The following is an 18326-nucleotide window of genomic DNA, read 5'->3' on the forward strand; positions in this document are numbered from 1 at the left end:
ACTGAAGTGATAAGAATTTGAGCAAGTTAATATTCAACATGGTGAAACTCATTCTCCACCCCCCTGACTTGGTTGAGCCCAGTGGCACCTAGAAGTGGCTTTCAGGGGTTGTGGACTGTAGTTGGACACAGTAATGATCTGTTTTAAGGTACCTGCAGTGTGAGAACCCTACATTTGATTGCCCCATGAAGACTGTGGACAACACCCAGGCTGTGCAGCACACTCCACACATGTCTTTTGAGGGTTATTTATTTTGCAGGATGTTTAACCCTTTCTAGCCATGCGTCACGCCTATGAACTAAATTCTAAAGGAACTCTTTGCAACTACAAAGCTCACCATCTCTGCTATGAATCTGCGCCTAAATGAATTGAACTCATGTCTGTATGTATATTGATCTTTTAACCATACTTTCTCTCTTTTGTTTTTAAATACATTTTAGTTTAGTTAATAAGAATTGGCTGTAGCATGTATTTGGGTAAGATCTGGAATATTCAATAACCTGGGAGGCAATGTGTCCGATCCCTTAGGATTGGTAGAACCTGTTCTTTTATATGGCGAAATAAGATTTTCAGAAATCATCATATTTGACTTAGGTACCTGGATGGAGGCCTGAGGGTGGATCACTTTAAGGGAACTGTGTTGTTTGTACTTCTGAGTAACCAATAAGGTAATAAAGAAGCTGTTTTATGCTGTCTTGGTAAATCTAAATATTGGAATATCCACCAGCTTTTTGGGAACTGTGTGCTCCATTCTTTGCAGTTCACCCTAATTGCGTGACCACAGCTGGCTCCCCACTAGGACCCCAATCTCAATAGGTTATAGTCCAATGTCCAATATCATATTCAGGGCAGACCAGTCAGCACTGGGATCCCAATCTTGTGGCTTAAGCTTCCCCTGCATTGACGCATCGAGCAGATCTGAGATGACAGAATCAGGACCCAACGGTCGATTATACAGTTTTCTAGCATACACTTGACCGTACAGTTATGGGTAAACAATAGGCTTTTGATGTAACCTTTTGCTTTCAAAACACCACAGTAATTCGTTACACAAATTAACATAGGGCAATTTATCCAATAGGCAGTCTATCATAAACTTCAAAGAGACATATAGACAATGACATTACTTCATCCAAGATTCATCTAAATGTTAGGTTTCAGAGTAGCAGCCGTGTTAGTCTGTATTCGCAAAAAGAAAAGGAGGACGTGTGGCACCTTAGAGACTAACAAATTTATTTGAGCATAAGCTTTCGTGAGCTACAGCTCACTTCATCGGATGCATTCAGTGGAAAATACAGTGAGGAGATTTATATACACAGAGAACATGAAACAATGGGTGTTACCATACACACTGTAAGGAGAGTGATCACTTAAGATGAGCTAATACCAGCAGGAGAGCGGGGGAGGGGGCGGAGAGGGGAAGAAAACCTTTTGTAGTGATAATCAAGGTGGGCCATTTCCAGCAGTTGACAAGAACGTCTGAGGAACGGGGGAGTGTGTGTGGGGGGAAATAAACATGGGGAAATAGTTTTACTTTGTGTAATGACCCATCCACTCCCAGTCTTTATTCAAGCCTAAGTTAATTGTATCCAGTTTGCAAATTAATTCCAATTCAGCAGTTTGCAAATTAATTCCAATTCAGTCTCTCGTTGGAGTCTGTTTTTGAAGTCTTTTTGTTGTAATATTGCGACTTTTAGGTCTGTAATCGAGTGACCAGAGAGATTGAAGTGTTCTCCGACTGGTTTATGAATGTTATAATTCTTGACATCTGATTTGTGTCCATTTACTCTTTTACGTAGAGACTGTCCAGTTTGACCAATGTACATGGCAGAGGGGCATTGCTGGCACATGATGGCATATATCACATTGGTGGATGTGCAGGTGAACGAGCCTCTGATAGTGTGCTGATGTTTAGGCTGATGTTATTAGGCCCTGTGATGGTGTCCCCTGAATAGATATGTGGGCACAGTTGGCAATGGGCTTTGTTGCAAGGATAGGTTCCTGGGTTAGTGGTTCTGTGGTGTGGTATGTGGTTGCTGGTGAGTATTTGCTTCAGGTTGATGGGCTGTCTGTAAGCAAGGACTGGCCTGTCTCCCAAGATCTGTGAGAGTGATGGGTCGTCCTTCAGGATAGGTTGTAGATCCTTGATGATGCGTTGGAGAGGTTTTAGTTGGGGGTTGAAGGTGACGGCTAGTGGCGTTCTGTTATTTTCTTTATTGGGCCTGTCCTGTAGTAGGTGACTTCTGGGTACTCTTCTGGCTCTGTCAATCTGTTTCTTCACTCAGCAAGTGGGTATTGTAGTTGTAAGAATGCTTGATAGAGATCTTGTAGGTGTTTGTCTCTGTCTGAGGGTTGGAGCAAATGCGGTTGTATCGTAGAGCTTGGCTGTAGACAATGGATCATGTGGTGTGATCTGTAGAAGCCCTCTACACCAACATTCTACACAAAGATGGACTACAAGCTGTCAGGAACAGTATCCCCGATAATGTCACAGCAAACCTGGTGGCTGAACTTTGTGACTTTGTCCTCACCCATAACTATTTCACATTTGGGGACAATGTATACCTTCAAATCAGCGGCACTGCTATCGGTACCCGCATGGCCCCACAGTATGCCAACATTTTTATGGCTGACTTAGAACAACGCTTCCTCAGCTCTCATCCCCTAATGTCCCTACTCTACTTGCGCTACATTGATGACATCTTCATCATCTGGACCCATGGAAAAGAAGCCCTTGAGGAATTCCACCATGATTTCAACAATTTCCATCCCACCATCAACCTCAGCCTGGACTAGTCCACACAAGAGATCCACTTCCTGGACACTACGGTGCTAATAAGCGGTGGTCACATAACCACCACCCTATACCGGAAACCTGCTGACCGCTATTCCTACCTACAAGCCTCCAGCTTTCATCCAAACCACACCACATGATCCATTGTCTACAGCCAAGCTCTGCGATACAACCGCATTTGCTCCAACCCCTCAGCTCAGATGGGGGTAGGCAGTAGTCTATATTATTTGGAAAGAGGTACACAGCCTAAAAAGTTTGAAAGCCTTAAAGGACTAATGCATTAGAACTGCCCCTGAGAGGGCTGGGCAGTACAGGACATACGTTTCTGAGGAGAGTTCAGGACTGGGGGTGTGTTGGGGTCACCCTGCAGGCAGACCTAGCGCTAGGCCAACTAAGCAATTGCTTTGGTCACCAAGCAGCTCCAGGGGCCCCCATTCACATTTTTAGTATGTGTTTGGGGAGGGGGGATATTCCTGCTTAGGGCCCCCACTGGACTAGCACCACCGAGGCTGGTGAGAGCCAGGGTGTGACTGGCAGCCTGCAGTTACACAGGTACATCTGGGAGTGACGTGCATGCTGGCGGCTGGCTGGCTGTGAGCAGCCCAGGTTGGAGGCTACCACAGCAAAGCATTTTGAGGCAATGAGGTTGCAGAGCAGGGGTGGTACAGCCCCTTAGTGGTCTGGATTTCACCCCGGTATGTCGAAGCCCAATCTGACCTCTTCCCCCGGCCCCCTGCCTTCCCCTGCCTCACGTGGGCAGCAGAACGCAGGGGCGGCACAAGGCCTTCGAGTGGGGTGTTGAAGGGAGCAAGGTGGAGGGGAGGACAGCCATGCAGTGCCCAGAGGAGGTGAGTGTAAGATTCATGGAGGAGGCCAGTGCATCTGTGATTGGTTATCTGATCTCTTCCTCCCCACCCTCCATCTGGGCTCCAAAGAGAGGACAGGTGCCCTGGAGGGAGGAGGTGGGCAGTTGAAACCTGCCTGAGAGCAGAAGAGGCAAGAGACAGCTGCAGAGAGCTGCTTGGGAGGCTTGGCGGAGAGAGCTGGGTTCAGACAAGTTGACACAAAACCGCTGGAGGAAACTGACCCAGGCTGGGGCCCTGCGAGTGGAGGTCCCAGGCAGTGGCCCCTGGGCAAAAGGGATCCAGGTTGGTCAAGGAAAGCCAAGGCTGGGGGCAAGGGGACAGGTGTGTCCTGGGCAGGGCGGGGGAGTAAAATCGGGGGGAGCTCTCTTGTGGGAGACTTGCCGTGGGGGCCAGGGTGAAGTCAGGAGACTGGCCACTGTCCGGCAGGGAGGCCTAAAGAGGTGGGACCCAAGGAACTGGGAATGCAGCACGGCTGTGAACACTGTGGGGGGAGACCGGGAGGCACTGGCTTTGAAAAGGAGAATGGGAAAATTGTTGTACCTTTATATGGTAACCATGGGTTTGTCGAGAATGGTTTTACTGCCAGGGTTTTGCTCCTAAGTGCCTAAATTGCTACTGACAATGAGATGTAGGCGGCCCCTGAATCAGCTGGGCATTGCAATGCTGAGCAGAGCCTATATTCCTGTCAGGAGTGAACAGAAAGGGAAACTGAGGCAGGTGGAGCTGTCCTGCTTTAGGAGGACTGGCTGACAGGTTTTCCCTGTGTCCTATCATTCCTGGGGCTTTTCTATGCCTCTCCTTTGTTATTCTGCTCCTCAAGTGGCTGGGTGGCTCCCTGGCCCAGATGGCTACCAGCAGGACGAGCACAAATTCCCCTCCTCCAGCCGGGTTCTCACTCCGAAAGCCCTTTTCTGCAGAGTTGGGGAGTCTCCCTTTCCCTTCCCAGGTTTGCAGGCGGGACGCTGCTCTGTTAACTGCTGAATGTTCACTGATCACAGGAAAGGTCAGCGTGCGATTGCCATCTCCCATGTACTGCCCCGTGGAAGAGCCGAGGGTGGCTGGAGGGGTCATGCCCCACTGGGCTGTTCAGTTTGTATGGAGCCACTGCCTGTGGCTTCCCTTCATGCCCAGTAGCTTCATCCCAGTCCCAGTGTGGCCGGCACAGGGGCCTTTCTCTGTGCCCACGTAGCCAATACATTGGGGCTGTTTCCAGCCAAGGGGTGGGTTCCAGAGCTGAAGCCCCGCATACTGCCTGCCCTCAGCAGCAGCTCCCTCTCTTATGCCAAGAGGCTGCTAGCTCAAGTGCCATATGTCACTGTCCCTCTCCTTCCCTCTGAGCCCAACTTCTAACTGCACCATTCCCAGGGATGGGGAAGGGTGTTAACGGGGGGGACAGAATTCAGGGACGCAGCAAACCCAGTCCCATTTGTCCCTGCCCTGTAGAGAGCTCCAGCCTCTCTCTGAGATTTGAGGGGGGCAACAAAACCATCACGAGGGACAAAACATAACAGGCTGGGGCCACTATGCTCTGGATTTGGCCTTCTCTCACATTCGGGGCCACTAAAACTGAGGTTCAGCTCATTGCTCCAGCTCGCTGGAATATTCCCTGCTGGTCTCAACCCACAGAGGAGCAAAATCAATTTGTCTTGGAAACTGGCCCAGAGTCCTCTCTTTGTGAGCTATGGGGGAAGGGGGGCATGGCCTTCTTGAACTGAGCTGCTCCTGTTTGCTCATGCACACAAGTCGCTGAGTTTTGCACACACAGGTTCTCCAGGCAGCCAGCGCTCTGTGAGGACTTTGGGCCAGTTTGCCAAGAAAAAACAACTTCCCCCTCTCCAATATCAGCAGCTGATGGCTCTGTTTTGTTCACACCCAATGCAATATTTACACTGAGTGTAGAGTTCAGGCTGCTTATAGGGTGACCAGATGTCCCAGTCTTATAGGGACAGTCCGAATATTTGAGGGTTTGTCTTCTATGGGTGCCTATTACCCCCCACCCCTGTCCTGATTTTTCACATTTGCTCTCTGGTCACCCTAGCTGCTTATGGGGCAGGGCCGGCTCTAGGGTTTTTGCTAGAAAAATATTTGCCGCCCCAAGCTCCAAGAGCGCCACCGCCGAAGGGTGGCCAGAACGCCGCCCCTGGGATCGTGCTGCCCACGCACGTGCTTGCTTTGCTGGTGCCTAGAGCCGGTCCTGCGGGGGGGGTGTTGAGAAACGCTCGTCTCTCTCTGTTAGCTGTGCAGAGCAGGCGTGGGTTTGCGGTACGCTTACTGAGGCCTTCTCAGGTTGTCTGGATTATGCACCTGTGAAAGCAGTAATAAATGGACTGATACTAGGCACCAAGGGCATCAGGGGCCGGCCCTTCTGTGGGCCTAGGCCTGCTGGAGTGACCTTTTGTGGGCCCAGGCCGGGCTCTATGTGGGCCTGTGCCAGGCCCGTGAGGGTGGGCCAGGCCCTTTGTGGGCCTGCGCCAGGCCCAGCTGGCTGGGCCAGCACTCTGGGGGCCCGGGCTGGGCAGGTGGTTTGTGGGCCTGGGCCTGGCCTAGCTGGTTGGGCCGGCCTGTCCCTTTGGGGGCCTGAGCCAGGCCTCTGACGAACCGGGCCTTTGGGGCCTGCGACGGTCCAGACTGGCCCTTTGGTCCTTTGCAGACATCTTGGCTACAGCCACTAGGGGAAATATTCAAAGGGTGAGTGGGAGGGAATTAGGGGAGGTTTCTTGAGCACCCGCCTCATTCATGGGCACAGACTTGCTATGCTTCTACTCGCCCTAAGTCAGCGGGAGCAGTTGGGCAGTACTGCACTACCCTACGGCGAACGCCACCAATTGCTCCCTTGCAGAGCCCACAGGCTAGTGTTCTGCGTGAGGCTATAACACAGAAGGGGCCCCTCGAAGCGAGGTACGTCGCAGGCTGTCAAGGCTGATTCCCCACTCTGGCACTTCGAGTGCAGAAGGTGGGGGCCCGCAAGGATTCTAAAAATTAATACTGGCCACTCTAGGCGTGTATTAAACTCCCAAGGTTACAGCTTCTCTCTGACCTTGGCTTGGTAAACGTTGCCACCACCCAAATGCAAAAAATCCCCTTTGACCCAAGAAGGAGCACTTGGGAATTCCTCACTGTGGGGTACCCTCAAGCCCTTTCACTCTCCCTCACCCACTCGGGGGAAGAGCTGAGAAGAAAATGAAGGAAATTAGCTGTTGTCACCAGCTAATCAAACAGCATAAACCTCTTAGGACACAACAATCCAAATCCTGTTCTTAAAAAAGATAAATTGTATTAAAAACAAAAAGAAAGAAAATCCATCTGGAATTTAGGCTTTTGCTAGATTTTAAAAGAGCAATTCCAAAAATTAAGCACCCAAAATAGCTTTCTTGGGGGTTCAGCTTAAAGGTTACAAGCAAACAAAAGCATCTCGGGTTAGCACAGAGGAGTGTTACCAGTTTTGCCCGTTACTTTGGGATATGCTCATTTATTAGGGTTACTCTTGGGGGGGGGGGTGTTCTGTAATTCTGTTAATGTACCGCTTGTGTCACTTGTGTTCTCATATGGAGCTCTACTTCTCCCTTCTGCAAGTCCCCTCCCAATGGAGTTCCTGCAGGACCTAGGTTCCCCAGGGCTGGGTTCCTCCAGCCCCAGAACCAGATGAACACACACGCACACACATTAACAGAGCAAGTCTGAGTGGACCTGGTCAATCAGCACTTTCAAGCTGCCACCCTTATATGCCCCTGGACTCAGCAGACTGGGTTAAGCAGCACTTCCAAGCTGCCACCCTCATATCTCACAGGTTCAGCATGGCCCTATCCCCACTTTCACGTTACAATTGTACCAGTAGTAACCCACTTGATGAGCAAACCCCACTATATTTTTGGGTGCTACAAGGATCTTGAGCTTAGCTAAGAGAAGCATTGCTGCGGAGTAAATGGGGAAGCTAAAAACGCAAAAGAGTAAAGTTCTGAGAGAGAGAGAGAGAGAGAGAGGGAAGCAACCAGCTTAACCATAAAATTTATTTATTGAATAATAGTGATAACTACACAAGGAGAGCCTAAACAAACATAACAGTTACATTATTAAAGGTTACAAAAGTCATATATAGAAAACAATACCTGATCAAACAAGTTAGGGTTAGAAAGTTATACCTGAGGTAGAAAAGAAAACAGAGTGAGAGAGAGAGAGAGAGATCTCACCACTCCATGAAGCTTGAACTGGTTCCCAGGTGATGGTGGTAGCTCAGGGTCCTGAGTGCTGGAGACAGGCAGAGCCCCCAGCACGGTCAGTCAGGAGAAGATGAAATCCCAGTGGAACTGATGCAGAGTTTGGATCCATGCATCAGAACACTTACTGGAGTGTGGGTAGGGTTTTTTTGTAGGGAAACAACAATGGTTCAAGGGAGAACACTAAATTTGTTTATGGGTAAACTGATGACTCAAGGGTTTTCTTTAGGCTAGACAATAGGAGCTGATCACTCTTGGCTATGGGTGGTGTTCCTTCCAGGGAGCTCACATTGCAATTAGGCAGCTTTAGTATTTTGGATATCAATCAAAGGATTCCTTACTAGAATTGGTCTGATAACTGCTGAGCTGGGTGTGTGCTGGTGTAGGTTCATTAACATCTGGAGCAGAGATCCCCCAGGATGCAGTGCTTCCCTGCTTTTCTGGTCCCAGAGTTCAGTGCGGTTCTTGCCTTGGAATCTCTGTTCTCCATTCTGTCTGCTAATGGAGATGCCACCCTGTCCCATCTTTGATGCAGATGAGACATGGGGAGTTGCCTTAATCCTATCACCCTTGTCAGGAGGGGTCTAGGTGTCTCCCACCGCTCTTCACTGTTTTCTGCAAGTGTTTTCTCTGATCAGTTTTGGTTCAAGCAGAGGCTGGGGCGGGCGTATCCTTCATGAGTCAGACAGGCTGAATACTGTGCCCTGGTTTCCCAAGAACACAGAGCTGACTGGTATCAGGATATCCACGAGCCAAAATAAAGAAATAAACCTGATCGTGTTTATCTAAACATTCCCTATCCAAATGATTTCTTCTAGGTATGGAAGATAATTTTTCATATCTGGTTCAAACCTTACACAGCATTCCTGCTTATAGCATTGCTGCGCCATGTTCCTGCAGCCCAGAGAGAACAACAGACAAAGGGAAAGTTTCTTTCCCAATTTAAAAAAGTTCTAGCCTTTCTCTTTTGGTCATGTGCCCACTTTTTTTCTTTACCTGGGTGACTTTTTAACTCTTTACAGGTAAACCAAGTAGAGAACAGCTACCAAGAGGGATTTTACAGCTAACTGGCTGGCTGGGTGTCCATCAAAGGGAGCTCCACCCCTGGTTTATTTATCACACAGGCGTAGGCATCTCCCTGGCCGTGGGTGGCACTTAGCCCATTTCAGCTCTGCTTCCATTGCTTCCATTGGAGCCAGGGGAGTATGATCAACTCGGACTGCCGGTCTGGAATGAGAATGACCATCAATAGCCATGTTCTGTTCACACCTGTGTGCGGTGTGGCAGAGAGGGGCGCTCCCTAAACTCAAAGCCGACAATCCCCCAGCCACAAATGGCAGGTAACTCCACCCCAGTAACTCCCACGGCTGCTAGTCTAAAGCCAGCGCCTGTAGAGCTGCCCTAAGGGGTGTCGCAGGGCAGGTCTGCACTTTTAACCCAGCTGCTGTGGCATTCAGTGAGGACGTTGCTGCCCTGCTGAGAGAGCATCTCCCGTCAGCGTGGTTACTCCACCTCCGCAAGCGGCCCGTGCTGTGTCCATGGGAGACACACAGCAGAGGCTAGGCCGGTAGGACTGAGTCGCACAGGGCAGTGGCTGAGCAGCGTGGTCACCCCGATTGTGAGGTCATAGTGCAGCCCTGGCCTGAGGCCCCGTGCATTTACACCAGGAGGTACCCAGGGGATCCCAGATCCGGGTGTAGTGACTCCTGCACAGTGCTGGTTTTATGGCCCTCAGAACGCTCATTGGTACCAGACAGGCTGTGGCATGCCAGCCTATGCTCTGCATTTATTTCTCCTGGCAGCAGAGCACCATCTGGTGCCTGCAAGGAGGTGGCAAGGATAGTGTGTCTGTGAGGTAGAGCCCAAGGTCATTGCCAGGTGCTGGGTTTATCTAGGACCCAGACTTGTTTCTTGGCATCCTTCCCCTCATCTTCTCCTTCTGCTCTCCTTCTCTGGCGTCCTGCCAGCCTTCCCAGCCCCGTTCACGGCTGGGAGAGATCTTGCTTCCAGACAGGCTAAGTGCAGAAATGGTGAAACGAAGAGCCGGTGCTGCTCTGGTGCTTTACCAGCTGGGTAAGTCTAACCCTCCCGCTCTGTCGTGGCACCTCTGGGGATCTGCACAGATTGGAACTGCCCCCTGGCTATTTCTCCAGCATGGGATGCATGAGGGTAACTGCAGAGAGAAGGGACAGGGTCTCTCCCACACCAAAGTGATGTGGAATCCTTGCTGCCTGTGTCGAAGCTCCCAGCCCCGCTCCTCAGGTTCAGAGCCCCAGCTCCCGTCTGAGCCACGAATTCAGAGCACTGCCTGCACAGCTGGTTTGGGAACGCTGGCGCGAGACCAGCTAGCCCCAGTCTGTCGATCCAGGCTGACTGCTGCAGACTGCGTGGACAGACACTCAGGGTCTCTCCGGAGATGCTTGTCTGAGCAGCCGTTGCTTGGGGACTGAAGTGCCTCTGGCAAGATAGTGCGGTGAACACTCTGGAGTGCGGCTCACTGAACTGAAGGGCTAGTGGTGGACAGGACCTTGCAGGTCTGGGGTGGATGTAGCTGTGGGGCTCTTGGTTTTTACATGCTGTGCTTTTAACATGCTCAGAACTCCAGGTACAGCCTCACCATAGCACTAAGCAGGCATTTTGGCCTCTGTGTAGCTGCTGCCTGTCACAGAGGAGCCGCACACTCTAGGCTCTCTCCTGAGACCGTGCAGCTGCTCCTGTGTGTAAGCGGGGGAATAGTCCCGCTATTGGGGAACTTTCCTGGCTTCTGCACGACCCCGGTGAAGTGGGCTAGTGAAAGGATCTGAGTCCTCGCTCCCACTTCCTTTACCCAGGGGCCTCCCTGCCCTTGAGGACTCCCCTTCCACTCTCCTGTCTGGCAGAGTCCTCGTATCCCCAACAAGGCTGGGCCCAGGATTCCTGGGGGGCTCGACCCCCAACCCTGCTGTGGTCACCGAGGACAGGGGCTCGGGTGTCCCCACCCCGGGGTACTCTCTCTGCACTGGGCACTTCTCTGACCCACTGACCATTACATTCAATTTAAAGCAAATGCAAGTTATTTAATCAACAATTAATTTTAAAAAGAATAAGGAAACATGGGAAAGGTTAAAGGAAACACATCACCCCGCTCTGTGGCAGGGAACATCACAAACAGCGTCTCTGGAACGTCAGGGCAGTTCACAGTCTGTTCCTTGCAAGTCCCAGGCCTCCTTCTCAGGCCCAGGCCGTGCTGCGGGGATGTTGTGGGTTGGACACTTGCTCTGGTGGTGGCCTCACGCTCTCAGGCTCTAAGTGGCAGGACCCTTCTTCCCAGTGCCACCCCCGCCCTGTCGGGGTTATGATCCAAGCCTGGCCTGCAGAGCCCCTTGGCTGAGGCGTCTCCCTGTGCTGGGCCCACTGCCCAGGGTCCCCCTCGCTCTCCCCAGCTGCTCACCGCACCCAGCTCCGGACGGCTCCAGCCCCAGCTGCACCACTCGGTCTCTGCATGGCTGCTGCTGCTGCTCTGCCTCCAGCTCCCTGGGCTGCTTCTCTGGCCCCTCTGGCTCTGGTTGCTGCAGCTCTGCTCCCAGGACAGGTCTGCTCCCTGGGCTGCTTCTGTGACTCTGCTCCCAGCACTGACCTGCTTCCTGGGCTGCTTCTCTGGCCCCTCTGGCTCTGGTTGCTGCAGCTCCACTCCCAGGGCAAGTCTGCTCTCTCTGGGCTTTGCCTCTGTCTTTGGGACGCAGCTCTGCTCCCAGGACAGGGTCTGCTCTCTCGGGATCTGGCACAGCTCTGCTCCCCAGCTCAACTCAGGCCCCTGCTTTCTCCTTAGCTCGCCCTCACTCTGACTGACCCAGGCAATTCCAGCTCACACGGAGGATGGGACCCCCCTAGCCTCCTGACTCCCTGATTAGCCTGCCCGCCCTGTCATTCAGGCTGACCTGGAGCATTGGCCTCTCCCCATTGTTCCTGGGGCCTATCAGTCTCAGGGTCCTGATTTCCCATAGACCCTTCCCCTTTTAGTACTGGGAGCTAGCCAACCAAAACACCCCCACTGAATGTTAGTAAGGGGGCAACAGCCCCCTTACATGTGTATGGAGAACACAGCCAGGGCGAGCACATGGTAATACCCTCGGCTCATGAGCCCTTCCCATGCAGGCCGCTCTCAAGATGCTGACCCGGTGGGAGGAGGGTTAAGAATCCCGGCCATGAGGCCCATGTATGCAGAGCCTCATTCACATGCCTAGTCCCGAAGTCACTGGGCCCTCTGGGAGTGAGGACAACTGGGAGCAGGGGATTCAGTCCCCAGCCCCTTTCCATGCTGGGCTCGCTCCCCAGGGTAACCGGGCTGTCTGAATCCAGGAAGTGCTGGCGGGCAACTCTGCTGCATGGGGACTAGGCCGCCCCCTTGGCCTCGGTCCCATCCTGGAAGGTACCTGGGGGAAGGGCATCCACACAGGGGCATATTCCCATGTCATTAGCAGGACGATGGCCTTTGGTGGGGGAGGAGGGCAGTTGGGGGCCGGGTGGTAACGGACAGTGAGGCTGGATCTGCTGGACCGGAAAGGCTTGGGAAGCCCTATGGCTGCCTCTCCCGAGCCGAGAGCACGGCAGAAACAGTACCAGTCCTGGAGTTCCCAGGCCCATGCATGTGAAAGGCCCTAGGCTCTCTGCTGTGGGCTGCAGTGCGGGACAGAGCCTCAAGGTGGCTGGGGTTCGGGAACCTCCCAGCGCAGAGCAGCTGTCTGCAGCAGTACGTGAACCGGTCCCTGCCTTTGGTAACCCCTGGGCCTTTGAAGTCAGCCTGTGCTGGTCACAACCTCCAGCCTTGTGGCCGGCCTTCCAGCTTATCCAATACACGCTACCCACCATGGCCCAGAGCTGCAAGCCAGAACCAGGTGTGTCTGATCTGCCCCCACATCTGCTGTGTGCCTGGTACCTACACGTGTAACTGACCAGTCACCTGTGTGCACACCTGCCAACTCTGCACACGCTCAGGGCTCTGCAGCTGGGCTGTAGGAGCAAGTACAGATAAACTCCCATAAAATCTGCAAGTCTGGGCATACACATATGCAGGAAGCATGCCCAGGCCTGACTGTATGGGGTGGCTTGGCCCCAGAGAACCGAGTCCAGCTTCCATAGGTGCTGGAACTTGAGAGGCTGGGGGGCTGCCGCACCCTCTGGTTTGAATTGGTTTCCATCATATCCAGGGGTTACAGGTTGGTTCAATGGCTCTCACCCCCCCGCACTATACACATTGTTCCAGCCCCCCAACCAGCTTGTTGACTTCTGAATTTCCTGGACTGTTGCAGGCCCACCTGCCCGTGGACGAAAGTGTGCGGGGGATTCTCTCCGTGCTTCCTACCCTCTCCGAGAAGCACAGTGGGAGCCTCTGGAGCTGGACAGGGAAGACTATTCCCTGGTGAGAGAGCAGCACCGTACCTGGGCGGAGAGCAGAGGTGCCGTGTGCCAGAAACCCTGCGGCCCGAGAGGGGAGGCCATGACATCAGGTGGTGCTCGCACGCTCCATGGAATCTGTTTAGGTGTTTGCAGAGCTGAGGTCACTGAGTACAATCCCTTGTTTGTAAAGACACTGGTGTGTTCCACGTAGTCAGTGTGATCTGCAGACGGGGCCATGAGCTCCCTGTAGCTGCCTCACTAATAAATACCCTGAGACACAGACAGTGGCAGTCCTCTCTCTTCTCCCAGCAAGCCCCAGGGCTCCCCTGCAGATGGGGGGTCTGCCCTGGCCCCTGTCTGCCTGCTCTCCCCAGGACTCCAGAGCCCGATTCACATCACCTGTGCCTGTCTGTGTGTGCACTTACCACATGGCCAAACGGGGGAGCTGTACACGTGCGTGACTAGACAGGTATGCAGCTGCTTAGGAGCCTGGCGGGTGGAGAGTGCTAGCTGGGGGCTGGCAGAGGTGGAGGTGCATTTCTCTGCCACAACCATCTAGGGTTAAAACTCGCTTTTTCTCTCCCCGTCTGATGTGGACCCAGAGAGCCTGTCCTCTGACGAGGCTGGGCTGCCCTGAGCTAGAGCCGACACAAGGCTAGGATTGGCCTGGCTCAGAGCCCGAGGGGCAGCCTAGAACTCACAGTCCAGCGGCAGCAGTGCGGGGGCAGCTAAGGGGTCTGTAAGCCGCCTGTGTGACCCTTGATCCTGGCTGTTCTGGGGCTGGAGAGACTGCTGGTGGGAGTTAGACAACCTCTGGGTGCTGAGTTTCAGCAGCCTCCGTGGGCTGCCCCATTGGTTACATTGCTGCATCCCTGCCCTGGCACACTGGTCTCCCTGCCTACTGCCTGGCCTCTTTGCAAGTGATTCCATGGAGGAAGAGGTATCAATCACTGAACTGGAGACACTGTGGGAGACTAGACAGAAGTCATCTCTCCTGGCGAAGAGCGGCAGCAGGAGCACGCATGGTGGCCTTGAGGGCAGAGATGGAATGCAGGGAAGGATTTTGGAGAAGCGACAGACAGGGGTGGCAGGTTTGTATAATTTTTGGTGGTGCCCAGAATGGATCAAAGTCCTGTCTCCTCCCCCCCCCGACCCCAGCCTTGTAAGCCAATATATATTTTTTAAAATAATGTAAAAATGGACTGGAAACAGTAAGCTTTTAACAGTTTCCCTATATTGCAGAATGTGGGGGGATGAGGGCTCTGGCTGGGGCAGAGGGGTGGGGGTGGAGTGGGGCCAGGGATGAGGGGTTCATGGTGCTGGAGGGGGCTGAGGGTGGAGCAAAGGGTTGGGGTGTGGGGTGGGGCTGGGGATGAGGGGTTCATGGTACAGGAGGGGGCTCGGGGTGGGACAGAGGTTTGGGGTGCAGAGGGTGAGGGCTCTGGCTGGGGGTGTGGGCTCTGGGGTGGGGCAAGGCAGGGGATGAGGAGTTTGGGGTGCAGGCAGGCTGCCCCTGGGCTGGGGCCAGAGAGCAGGACTTCACAGTCCTCCCAGCCCTCTCCCCTGGGGCAGCTGCCCTTTCTGAGGAGCTAACACTCAGCGTACCGTCACTGCCGTGGAAAGGCCCCACCCAGGGTGACGGTCTGCTTGAGAGGGATGATTAGTAAATGAGCCCCTGGAGCTAATAAAGGTTCCCTAAGCTCAGCTCGGGGGACTCCCAAGGGAGACAGGAGGCTCCTGGGGAGAGGAGCTCCCGGGAGAGGCCCAAGTCGGAGGACTGAGCAGGAGCCTAGAGGGCAAGCTCTCCAGGGAACCCCCCAGAAGAGGGGCTTCTGGAGGGGCTGGACTGTAGTCAGCAGGCATCCAAGAAGGCCGGATCTCCCAGACACTGGCAGGAAACCTGACTTTGCAAGGATTTTAGTGAGGGACTTTGATGTTTGGGTTATTTTTATGAGTGTAATGCCATGGTTTGGTTCTGGAACAACAGCTTTCTTCCTAGGTGCTGGAACTAGGGGGGCTGCGGGTGCTGCCACACCCCCTGGCTTGAAGTGGTTTCCATTATAGCAGGGTTTGGTTCAGTGGCTCTCACCACCCCCACTATAAAAATTCCTCCTGCACCCCAGCCTTCTTGCTGTTACTGGTAACTCAGCATAGGCGCATATAAGGAAGAAGAAGCCTTTCCATTCAGTTACAAACCACAGTTTAGGTTGGGGCTTGTTCAGGCTACAGAGACTTTGCTGGTATAGCAGAGCCCCCAGTGTAGACGCGGTGTGAGCCAGCCGAAGGAGTGGTGCCAGCAGAGTGTCCCAAATGACGTCAGCTAAGCTGACAGAAGCATGCTTGACTCTTCGACCTTTGTGGGTACATCTACACTGCAATTCAACCCCCACTGCTGGCCACTAAGTGACTATGTTTTTGGATAAGGAAATGGGTTAAGGGAAAAGATGTTGAAAATTTTAAACAACAGCTTGATCTCATTGGTCGGAACATTTCTTGAGTATATTTAAGGATGATGTAAAGCAATGTCTATGGGATAGATCTGAAAGTCTATGGCACAAATGGCTGCCCTGGCAGATGTGTTTCAACAAGCCCAGTCATCTAGTGAGTGTAAGCCAGAGTAAAAGGGGTTTAAACCTAGTGGGAAGGGGGGATCCTGTTTTACCCCTGGGACAGAGGAGGAGGGTTGGGAGGCTAGGCACTGACCTCCCCCGAATCATTCCTCTCCTAGCAAGTCCCATTACAAACCTCCTATGATGGAAGAGCCCAAGGAAATGTTATCAGTGGAACTACCCTGAGCACCAGAGAAATCAGGGCCCCGAGCTGAGAGAAAACTAGCCTCAGCTGTCCTCAGCACAGAAACCCCTGAAATGCCTGAAGTTTACCTGAGAGGTTTGTGAGGATTGGCTCTGCAGAGCTAGAGATGAAGCCTATTACGGCTGGTAAAATCAATGACAGAGTATGCACGGGATGGAAAGATACAAGGACACAAAATTCTCCGCTTACATTGAGTGAGATTCCAAAATCTGACCTGTTGCTTAGCCGAATGGCAGAGCTTGTGTTAAGAGGACGATCTAGGAGTTTTGTACCTTTAGCCATGGAGCATAGAGAAGATGATGGTTTACAAAGTGATTGACAAGTGAGGGTGGTGGACAACATCTCTGCTGACATGCTTATTGGGAACTATTTGTTTATGTGGCTAAGGTTCTGGATGTGGTAACCTGCAGCAAAAGCCATCTTTGTGTTGAGATCCCAGAGAGAAGGGGAAAATCTCAGAAGCTACTAAGAGAGACAGAGAAAGTCTGTTTGATACCCCTGCAGCAGAGAGAAGCAGCGTGTCTCCAGGAGCAAAGGGAGGTGCTGAGATGAACTTCTGCCATGCAGCAAAAGGCAGCCTGCCCAGTGCCCTCAGAGTCAGAGGGGGTTGAGGTGGTGCCTGTCACTGAACAAGCCAGAGTTTTGCAGTTGAGCAAAGCATAGACCTCGCTCTAGAGAGCACTAGGGAAGGTGTCTTAAAGGGGGCCCCAGGAAAGGAAAACAGGGAAAGGCCTTTTAAAGAAAATGATACATTGCCTAGGGAAGCTTCTGTGGGAGACAACCAAAGCCCTGATCAACCCCCTTAGCAGTTGGGTGTGCCCAGCCAGCACCATGGGGAACTAATGTTTTTAGTACAGAAATGTCCTCAGGCTGGTCACTTGGGAGTGTGTCATAAGTATAGAGAGAAGGGCTGCTAGGCAGGAGCTAGATCAGTCTCTCTCTAGCTATAGAGAGAGAAGGACCTGGCTGCCTGGGAGCTGAGCAGGGCTGGGGGAAGGCTAGAGGAGCTGGGGAGCTCCAGCCAGGAGAACCCCCAGGCTGCAGGCCTTGCTAAAGGCTGGGAAAGGTACTGGGTTGCAGAGGTGCAGCCCAGGGTTAGGCAAAGGCAGCAGGTCCAAACTCTCCTTGCCAATGATGAGTGGTTTACAGACTGCAGTCTGCCCCAGTGACTGGGGGCTAGATGGTGACTGGCAGTAGCCACTGAGGCAAGGTGGGGATAGAGGGTGGGGGTTCCCCAGGGAGGGGAGACCCAGAGACTGTGTGGGTACTGCAGGGGGCAGCACCCCAAGGTAAAGGGGCACTGGTGTCCAGGAGGGACTTGGGGGCCAGTGGCAGGCGAGACACCGGCCTGCAGAGGGTGATCCGGAGGTTGGAGAGCTAATTCGGAGGATGACCAGCAGAAGGTGCTGCGCCGGTGAGTCGTTGTGTCACTACAACCTTGTATAAGCTTTATACAGAATAAAATGGATTTATTTGGGGTTTGGATCCCATTGGAAGCTGGGTGTCTGGGTGCTGGAGATAGGTGACAAGCTGAGCAGTTTTTGGTTAAAGTCTGCAGCTTTGGGGGCGTGGACCAGACCTGGTCTGTGTTGTAGCAGGCTAGCGTGTCTGGCTCAACAAAGCAGGGTTCTGGAGTCCCAAGCTGGCAGGGAAAATGGGCTCAGACGTAATCTCAGCACATCAGATGACAGTCCCAAGGGGGTCTCTGTGACCAAACCCATCACACTCTAAGACAGAATTCAGCCCCTGCCTCTGTAACAGCCAAGGATTTGAATCCAAGGATTTGAATCTTTCAGGCTGAACATGCAGGTGTCTGTGAACATGCAAATGACCTGGCTGGCTGGGGGGTGAGAGAACCTTCCCCTTGGCCAATAGCACAAAGGAAGCAGCAGAAAGAATGCTGCTGGTACCAGGGACACCTGGACAGAGGGAGGATTCTCTTAACCCACAGAGCCCACATCACAACCCTCCAGGAAAGGGGGCTGGGGAAGGACTCAGTCTTGGGGGTGAGGGTCTCAGGTTGACCCCAGATGGGAGATGGGCTTCTTGCATATGCACAGCCCTGGGGTTGGGAGACAGCTCCAGACAGGGCCTGCCAATGTGCAGGAGCACCCTGCATCCTCACCTCACCAAAATCTGGCACACCACAGCCCCAAGACTCTGACTGGATGCAGGATCCGTGCTGAAGGGGCCCCTGAGGGAAAAGAAGAGCCAATAACTGAATACAGACAAAGGTTCAGGAAGGAGTTAAAAGTCACAATG

At 53.0% G+C, this 18326-nt stretch overlaps 1 long non-coding RNA gene across 1 annotated transcript; it reads left to right on the forward strand.

Annotated features, from left to right (window-relative positions):
- The first annotated feature begins 3 nt into the window (after positions 1-3).
- Positions 4-13534, forward strand: LOC311529218. Its single transcript, XR_014713795.1, has 2 exons — positions 4-382; positions 13163-13534. It is a non-coding gene; the product is annotated as an uncharacterized lncRNA (long non-coding RNA).
- The last annotated feature ends 4792 nt before the right edge of the window (positions 13535-18326 follow it).

The sequence above is a fragment of the Lepidochelys olivacea genome (genome assembly GCF_965140295.1).
Source record: "Lepidochelys olivacea isolate rLepOli2 genome assembly, chromosome: 12".
In the NCBI taxonomy this organism is placed as follows: domain Eukaryota; kingdom Metazoa; phylum Chordata; order Testudines; family Cheloniidae; genus Lepidochelys; species Lepidochelys olivacea.